Genomic DNA, 10,000 nt, shown 5'->3' with positions numbered 1-10,000 from the left:
TTGTTGTTATTATTATTATTATTATTATTATTATTATTATTATTATTATTATTATTATTATTATTAAACCTGGTAAAACCAGCAACATTTTTTAAATAAAATTTTAAATACATTAACCCAACTGTTGATGAACATCTGAACATTTAAAATCTGGTGTATTTTTTAAAACAAAACATAAAATAAAATAAAATAAATTAAAAATAAAATAAAATAAATTAAAAATAAAAAAAATAAAATAAAATAAAATAAAATAAAATAAAATGGTCTCATTTTGTAATTTTAATTTAACTGAAAATATATTATAGCAGTTTAAGTGTCTGATAATAAGATTGTATTGAAATGAACGTATTTCATGGTAATGAGAGTCTCAAAAATTATGTGCTGTATTAACCCAATATTGGGTCAAATATATATATAAAAAAACAAGTTTGGTAATTATTTTTAATTCAGTTTTAAATACATTAACCCAACTGTTGATGAACTTCTAGATATTTTGAATCTGGTGTATTTTCTAAAATTATTATATAAAAATGTAAATATTAAATAAATTTAATTTATTATTCATTCATTCATTAATTTTCTTTTCGGCTTACTCCCTTTATTAATCCGGGGTCGTCACAGCGGAATGAACCGCCAACTTATCCAGCACATGTTTTACGCAGCGGATGTAGCCCCTCACTGGGAATTTAATTTAATTTAATTTAATTTAATTTAATTTAATTTAATTTAATTTAATTTAATTTAATTTAATTTAATTTAATTTAATTTAATTTAATTTAATTTAATTTAATTTAATTTAATTTAATTTAAGACCATTATAAATTAAATTTTAGACTTCTACAGGGCTAAACACTGATCATTTCTAATGGCCCGGTCGGTTGCCAAAAAAAATAAAAAATCTAATGTAATTACTTCACGTTTAACATTGTTAAAGGTATATTTATAAGTGTTAACATTTATATGTTGCTCTATTATTATCATGAGGAATTGTGTAATTGTTTTTAGTTTTAGTTTTAGTTTTTAGTTTTTACTTGGACAGAAGACAATTAAGACCTGTTTAAAATTACTTAATTTGCATTACTTAATTTAATGGCGCAGTGGGTAGCACGATCGCCTCACAGCGAGAAGGTCACCGGTTTGAGCCTTGGCTGGGTCAGTTGGCGTTTCTGTGTGGAGTTTGCATGTTCTTCCCGTGTTGGCGTGGGTTTCCTCTAGGTTTCCCCCACAGTCCAAACACATACCCTATAGGTGAATTGGGTAAACTAAATTGTGTGTGTGTGTGTGTGTGTGTGTGTGTGTGTGTGTGTGTGTGTGCTTGTGAGTGGGAATGAATGTATATAGATGTTTCCCAGTGATGGGCTGCAGCTAGAAGGGAATCCGCTGTGTAAAACATATGCTGGATAAGTTGGTGGTTCATTCCGCTGTGGCGACCCCTGATTAATAAAGGGACTAAGTAAAAAAAAAAGCAAAGAAAATGAATGAAAAATGGAATAAATGAAGATAATATTTCTGTAAATGTAAGACTTTTTAAGATGCCGGATAATAAGATAGCATTGAAATGAATGTATTTTCATGGTATTATGTAAAACGCTGTGTTGTATTACAGATATAGACATACAGATTAGGTCAACAGATTTAATTGAGTAATGGAGTCTCCCAAAACTAGCATTTTTAAGTTTATTTAACTTGCTGGTTTTGTAGACTATACTTAAATTGTTCAGTTCACCAAACTTTTTGTGAAACTGGTGAACTGGCTACTTAAGTACTATGTCTGGTGAACTGAACACTTTAAGTATAGTCTACAAAACCAGCAAGTTAAATAAACTTAAATATGCAAGTTTTGGGAGACTACATTACTCAATTAAATTGAGGCAACGAGTTTACTCAATTCATTTAGTTCAGTCAACTTATTAGGGTTTTCAGTGTATAAGATTCTGACGGTGTGATAACTTTGGATAAAAATGTCACAGTTTCACGGTATTAAGGTATTGTGATTACTGCTCTAAAATATATTCTTTTTAAATGTCTAGGTAAAAACTAAAACTTATTTCCCCTTTGAACACAATATATTTTATTTTTGGAAAGATTTATGATATTTTGGAGCCGTAAACATGTCAGGCTAAATCATTCAAATGAATCCTTGACTTCTGCTGTCTTCATTAGTTTCAAAAGCACAGATTTCTTTACAATTTAAAACAGCATCTTTAGATATTTTGTCTGCTGGAGATACTGTGGTCCTAAAAAAAACAATTTAAAAAATTGTAAATAAAAAACCTTGACTTTTCCAAACCGCGGTATACCCTGAAAATGGTTATTGTAACATGTCTAGTTGGATCTGGTGTATTTTCCAGAACAATAAACTATGGAGTACCAAATTACTAATACCACACTCTAAAAAGACATCATAACCCAAAGCTGGGTCAAATATATTCAAACAAAACCATTGGGTTTAAAGTGTAATTTGAATGCAATTGAAAACATTTAACATTGTCCATATTCGCCCCAATGCTGGATTATGACAACCCAGCATTTTGTAAGCGTGTGTTAATGAAAATGATACCACAGGTTCACCTTACTACTCTATGTTTTGTTTGATGGTACTTTCTGGTATTAAACATTAAATTACACTTATTTGTGAAATGAATCACATTACCATTCGATACACTATACATATGTATTTAATGCCATGTCAATGGAAAAAAAAACATTTCATTAATAAATAAACCTTTACAAACCACAAAAAGAATACATAAATTAGATAAGATATTTAATGTTAATATATGATTAAAAAAAATCCTGGTGATATAAAAGTTGAGTTGTGTTTCTCTGTTTTTAGTGCATGCTAGCCTATTTTTCTAAGTAACACAGACATGTTTTATTAAAGAACAGGCTACTTTCAGTACACATACAAAAAACAATGTTTAAATAAAAAATAAAGACAATTAAATTACTGAATTCAGATCAGCCAGTCTAAATATGGGTAAGTACAAACACTCAAAAAAACAATGTTTAATTAAAAAATAAAGACAATTAAATTACTGAATTCAGATCAGCCAGTCTAAATATGGGTAAACACTCAAAAAAACAATGTTTAAATAAAAAATAAAGACAACTAAATTACTGAATTCAGATCAGCCAGTCTAAATATGGGTAAACACTCAAAAAAACAATGTTTAAATAAAAAATAAAGACAATTAAATTACTGAATTCAGATCAGCCAGTCTAAATATGGGTAACACTCAAAAAAACAATGTTTAAATAAAAAATAAAGACAATTAAATTACTGAATTCAGATCAGCCAGTCTAAATATGGGTAAACACTCAAAAAAAAAAACAATGTTTAAATAAAAAATAAAGACAATTAAATTACTGAATTCAGATCAGCCAGTCTAAATATGGGTAACACTCAAAAAAAAAACAATGTTTAAATAAAAAATAAAGACAATTAAATTACTGAATTCAGATCAGCCAGTCTAAATATGGGTAAACACTCAAAAAAAAACAATGTTTAAATAAAAAATAAAGACAATTAAATTACTGAATTCAGATCAGCCAGTCTAAATATGGGTAAACACTCAAAAAAAAAAACAATGTTTAAATAAAAAATAAAGACAATTAAATTACTGAATTCAGATCAGCCAGTCTAAATATGGGTAAACACTCAAAAAAACAATGTTTAAATAAAAAATAAAGACAATTAAATTACTGAATTCAGATCAGCCAGTCTAAATATGGGTAAACACTCAAAAAAAAAACAATGTTTAAATAAAAAATAAAGACAATTAAATTACTGAATTCAGATCAGCCAGTCTAAATATGGGTAACACTCAAAAAAAAAACAATGTTTAAATAAAAAATAAAGACAATTAAATTACTGAATTCAGATCAGCCAGTCTAAATATGGGTAACACTCAAAAAAAAAACAATGTTTAAATAAAAAATAAAGACAATTAAATTACTGAATTCAGATCAGCCAGTCTAAATATGGGTAACACTCAAAAAAAAACAATGTTTAAATAAAAAATAAAGACAATTAAATTACTGAATTCAGATCAGCCAGTCTAAATATGGGTAAACACTCAAAAAAAAACAATGTTTAAATAAAAATAAAGACAATTAAATTACTGAATTCAGATCAGCCAGTCTAAATATGGGTAAACACTCAAAAAAAACAATGTTTAATTAAAAAATAAAGACAATTAAATTACTGAATTCAGATCAGCCAGTCTAAATATGGGTAACACTCAAAAAAAACAATGTTTAAATAAAAAATAAAGACAATTAAATTACTGAATTCAGATCAGCCAGTCTAAATATGGGTAACACTCAAAAAAAAAACAATGTTTAAATAAAAAATAAAGACAATTAAATTACTGAATTCAGATCAGCCGGTCTAAATATGGGTAACACTCAAAAAAAAAACAATGTTTAATTAAAAAATAGACAATTAAATTACTGAATTCAGATCAGCCAGTCTAAATATGGGTAACACTCAAAAAAAAAACAATGTTTAAATAAAGAATAAAGACAATTAAATTACTGAATTCAGATCAGCCAGTCTAAATATGGGTAACACTCAAAAAAAAAACAATGTTTAAATAAAGAATAAAGACAATTAAATTACTGAATTCAGATCAGCCAGTCTAAATATGGGTAAACACTCAAAAAAAACAATGTTTAAATAAAAAATAAAGACAATTAAATTACTGAATTCAGATCAACCGGTCTAAATATGGGTAAACACTCAAAAAAACAATGTTTAATTAAAAAATAAAGACAATTAAATTACTGAATTCAGATCAGCCGGTCTAAATATGGGTAACACTCAAAAAAAACAATGTTTAAATAAAAAATAAAGACAACTAAATTACTGAATTCAGATCAGCCAGTCTAAATATGGGTAAACACTCAAAAAAACAATGTTTAATTAAAAAATAAAGACAATTAAATTACTGAATTCAGATCAGCCAGTCTAAATATGGGTAAACACTCAAAAAAAACAATGTTTAATTAAAAAATAAAGACAACTAAATTACTGAATTCAGATCAGCCAGTCTAAATATGGGTAACACTCAAAAAAAACAATGTTTAAATAAAAAATAAAGACAATTAAATTACTGAATTCAGATCAGCCAGTCTAAATATGGGTAAACACTCAAAAAAACAATGTTTAATTAAAAAATAAAGACAATTAAATTACTGAATTCAGATCAGCCGGTCTAAATATGGGTAACACTCAAAAAAAAAACAATGTTTAAATAAAGAATAAAGACAATTAAATTACTGAATTCAGATCAGCCAGTCTAAATATGGGTAAACACTCAAAAAAAACAATGTTTAATTAAAAAATAAAGACAATTAAATTACTGAATTCAGATCAGCCGGTCTAAATATGGGTAACACTCAAAAAAAAAACAATGTTTAAATAAAAAATAAAGACAATTAAATTACTGAATTCAGATCAGCCAGTCTAAATATGGGTAAACACTCAAAAAAAACAATGTTTAAATAAAAAATAAAGACAATTAAATTACTGAATTCAGATCAGCCAGTCTAAATATGGGTAACACTCAAAAAAAAAACAATGTTTAAATAAAAAATAAAGACAATTAAATTACTGAATTCAGATCAGCCAGTCTAAATATGGGTAAACACTCAAAAAAACAATGTTTAATTAAAAAATAAAGACAATTAAATTACTGAATTCAGATCAGCCGGTCTAAATATGGGTAACACTCAAAAAAAAAACAATGTTTAAATAAAGAATAAAGACAATTAAATTACTGAATTCAGATCAGCCAGTCTAAATATGGGTAACACTCAAAAAAAACAATGTTTAATTAAAAAATAAAGACAACTAAATTACTGAATTCAGATCAGCCAGTCTAAATATGGGTAACACTCAAAAAAACAATGTTTAATTAAAAAATAAAGACAACTAAATTACTGAATTCAGATCAGCCGGTCTAAATATGGGTAAACACTCAAAAAAACAATGTTTAAATAAAAAATAAAGACAATTAAATTACTGAATTCAGATCAGCCAGTCTAAATATGGGTAACACTCAAAAAAACAATGTTTAAATAAAAAATAAAGACAATTAAATTACTGAATTCAGATCAGCCAGTCTAAATATGGGTAAACACTCAAAAAAACAATGTTTAAATAAAAAATAAAGACAATTAAATTACTGAATTCAGATCAGCCAGTCTAAATATGGGTAAACACTCAAAAAAAAACAATGTTTAAATAAAAAATAAAGACAATTAAATTACTGAATTCAGATCAGCCAGTCTAAATATGGGTAAACACTCAAAAAAAAAACAATGTTTAAATAAAAAATAAAGACAATTAAATTACTGAATTCAGATCAGCCAGTCTAAATATGGGTAAACACTCAAAAAAACAATGTTTAATTAAAAAATAAAGACAATTAAATTACTGAATTCAGATCAGCCAGTCTAAATATGGGTAAACACTCAAAAAAAAAAACAATGTTTAAATAAAAAATAAAGACAATTAAATTACTGAATTCAGATCAGCCAGTCTAAATATGGGTAAACACTCAAAAAAAAAACAATGTTTAAATAAAAAATAAAGACAATTAAATTACTGAATTCAGATCAGCCAGTCTAAATATGGGTAACACTCAAAAAAAAAACAATGTTTAAATAAAAAATAAAGACAATTAAATTACTGAATTCAGATCAGCCAGTCTAAATATGGGTAAACACTCAAAAAAAAAACAATGTTTAAATAAAAAATAAAGACAATTAAATTACTGAATTCAGATCAGCCAGTCTAAATATGGGTAAACACTCAAAAAAAAACAATGTTTAAATAAAAAATAAAGACAATTAAATTACTGAATTCAGATCAGCCAGTCTAAATATGGGTAAACACTCAAAAAAAAAACAATGTTTAAATAAAAAATAAAGACAATTAAATTACTGAATTCAGATCAGCCAGTCTAAATATGGGTAAACACTCAAAAAAAAAACAATGTTTAAATAAAAAATAAAGACAATTAAATTACTGAATTCAGATCAGCCAGTCTAAATATGGGTAAACACTCAAAAAAAACAATGTTTAAATAAAAAATAAAGACAATTAAATTACTGAATTCAGATCAGCCAGTCTAAATATGGGTAACACTCAAAAAAACAATGTTTAATTAAAAAATAAAGACAATTAAATTACTGAATTCAGATCAGCCGGTCTAAATATGGGTAAACACTCAAAAAAAACAATGTTTAATTAAAAAATAAAGACAATTAAATTACTGAATTCAGATCAGCCGGTCTAAATATGGGTAAACACTCAAAAAAAACAATGTTTAATTAAAAAATAAAGACAATTAAATTACTGAATTCAGATCAGCCAGTCTAAATATGGGTAAACACTCAAAAAAAACAATGTTTAAATAAAAAATAAAGACAATTAAATTACTGAATTCAGATCAGCCAGTCTAAATATGGGTAAACACTCAAAAAAAACAATGTTTAAATAAAAAATAAAGACAATTAAATTACTGAATTCAGATCAGCCAGTCTAAATATGGGTAAACACTCAAAAAAAAAACAATGTTTAAATAAAAAATAAAGACAATTAAATTACTGAATTCAGATCAGCCAGTCTAAATATGGGTAACACTCAAAAAAAACAATGTTTAAATAAAAAATAAAGACAATTAAATTACTGAATTCAGATCAGCCAGTCTAAATATGGGTAAACACTCAAAAAAAAAACAATGTTTAAATAAAAAATAAAGACAATTAAATTACTGAATTCAGATCAGCCAGTCTAAATATGGGTAACACTCAAAAAAAAAACAATGTTTAATTAAAAAATAGACAATTAAATTACTGAATTCAGATCAGCCAGTCTAAATATGGGTAACACTCAAAAAAAAAACAATGTTTAAATAAAAAATAAAGACAATTAAATTACTGAATTCAGATCAGCCAGTCTAAATATGGGTAACACTCAAAAAAACAATGTTTAATTAAAAAATAAAGACAATTAAATTACTGAATTCAGATCAGCCAGTCTAAATATGGGTAACACTCAAAAAAAAAACAATGTTTAATTAAAAAATAGACAATTAAATTACTGAATTCAGATCAGCCAGTCTAAATATGGGTAACACTCAAAAAAAAAACAATGTTTAAATAAAAAATAAAGACAATTAAATTACTGAATTCAGATCAGCCAGTCTAAATATGGGTAACACTCAAAAAAACAATGTTTAATTAAAAAATAAAGACAATTAAATTACTGAATTCAGATCAGCCGGTCTAAATATGGGTAAACACTCAAAAAAACAATGTTTAAATAAAAAATAAAGACAATTAAATTACTGAATTCAGATCAGCCAGTCTAAATATGGGTAAGTACAAACACTCAAAAAAAAAACAATGTTTAAATAAAAAATAAAGACAATTAAATTACTGAATTCAGATTAACCAGTCTAAATATGGGTAAGTACAAACACTCAAAAAAAATGATGTTTGCTGTTTGTTCAAGGGACTTAAAATAGGCTGAAAAAAAACAATTATTTAGGGTTTTTTTTAAGGGCACAATTTAATAGTTTTATTTTCCATCCATTTAAGTTTGTAAAAATGAATAAGTTAACTTATTTCCTTCACGTTGTTCACAAATCAATTGTGAGGAACCCAACACTTTTTGTTAACTTCAGTGAAGTTAAATAAGCAGACTTTAATACCTTGAGGTAAAGATGGTTTTATTTTGAGCACATTCGCTCATTTTAGTGTTCCCTGTATAGTTTACCACATTACTTTAGTACTTGGGCATGGGACGATAACCGTTTTCAAGGTATACCGCGGTTTGGAAAAGCCAAGGTTTTAAAACCGCCCAAATTTTCTGTAATACCGTTCCTATATGTGTAAGATATTTTACTTTTTGTTGTTTTTTAGGACCACAGTATCTCCAGCAGAAAAGATATCTAAAGATGCTGTTTTAAATTGTAAAGAAATCTGTGCTTTTGAAGCTAATGAAGACAGCAGAAGTCAATGATTCATTTGAATGATTTAGCCTGACATGTTTACTGCTCCAAAATATTATATTATAAACCTTTCACTTCCTACATTCAAGTGCTACGTCCGACAGATCGCACTATTATGTTTTTCTCTTCTTTTTCATTCTTTTATAACGCATTTTATCTGTTTTTATGCTTGTTTATTTTATTTTTTTGCCATTTTTATTATTTGTTTTTATTTCTCTTATCACTGAAAAAAATTATTCAAAGATGATTCCTTGGATTTACTCAATTTTTTTACGTTAAGTGGTTGTAAACAATTTATTTGAGCTGAATTTAAACAAACAAATTAAGTTGAACATTATTAAATTTAATTTGTTTGTTTAAATTCAACACAAATAAATAGTTTGCAACAGTTTTGCATGCAACACTTTTTTTAGTATACTTGTTTCTGTTATTCCTGTAAAGCACTTTGAGTTGCCACAGTGTATGAAATATGCTATAGAAATAAACTTGCCTCGTCTTTCAAAAAATAAAATATATTGTTTTCAAGGGGAAAAACTACACTGTTCCTATTTACTGTGACCTTTTATGTGAAGCTGCTTTGACACAATCTACATTGTATAAGCGCTATACAAATAAAGGTGAATTGAATTGAATTGGGAAAAAAGTTTTCGCTTTTTACCCAGACATTTGAAAAGAATATATTTTAGAGCAGTAATCACAATACCGTGATATTTTTATCAAAGGTTATCATACCATCAAACAAAACACACACAAACACACAAAAAAAATAATACAGAAAATAAAATTAAATCATTTGACTTCAAAACAACATTAGCACTACTTCATTGACTGTCAACAATGCTGTACTTTGATAGTCATTGGCTTCTAATCTGATTTCTCTATTTAGGATTTGCAAATATCACCTTTTTGTATTTTGAAATTATGATTATTCTAAAATATCTATTATTAATTCATAATTATTTCTTTAAATATTT

At 26.3% G+C, this 10,000-nt stretch overlaps 1 protein-coding gene across 1 annotated transcript in view; it reads right to left on the bottom strand.

Annotated features, from left to right (window-relative positions):
- Positions 1 to 10,000, bottom strand: part of snta1 (syntrophin, alpha 1) — a 67,283-nt gene that overhangs the window by 56,621 nt on the left and 662 nt on the right. The gene's annotated exons all lie outside the window — the stretch shown is intronic.

Source organism: Danio aesculapii, chromosome 6 (genome assembly GCF_903798145.1).
Source record: "Danio aesculapii chromosome 6, fDanAes4.1, whole genome shotgun sequence".
In the NCBI taxonomy this organism is placed as follows: Eukaryota; Metazoa; Chordata; class Actinopteri; order Cypriniformes; family Danionidae; genus Danio; species Danio aesculapii.
The sequence above is the reverse complement of the archived record's forward strand: the minus strand, read 5'-3'. Positions and strand labels throughout refer to the sequence as shown.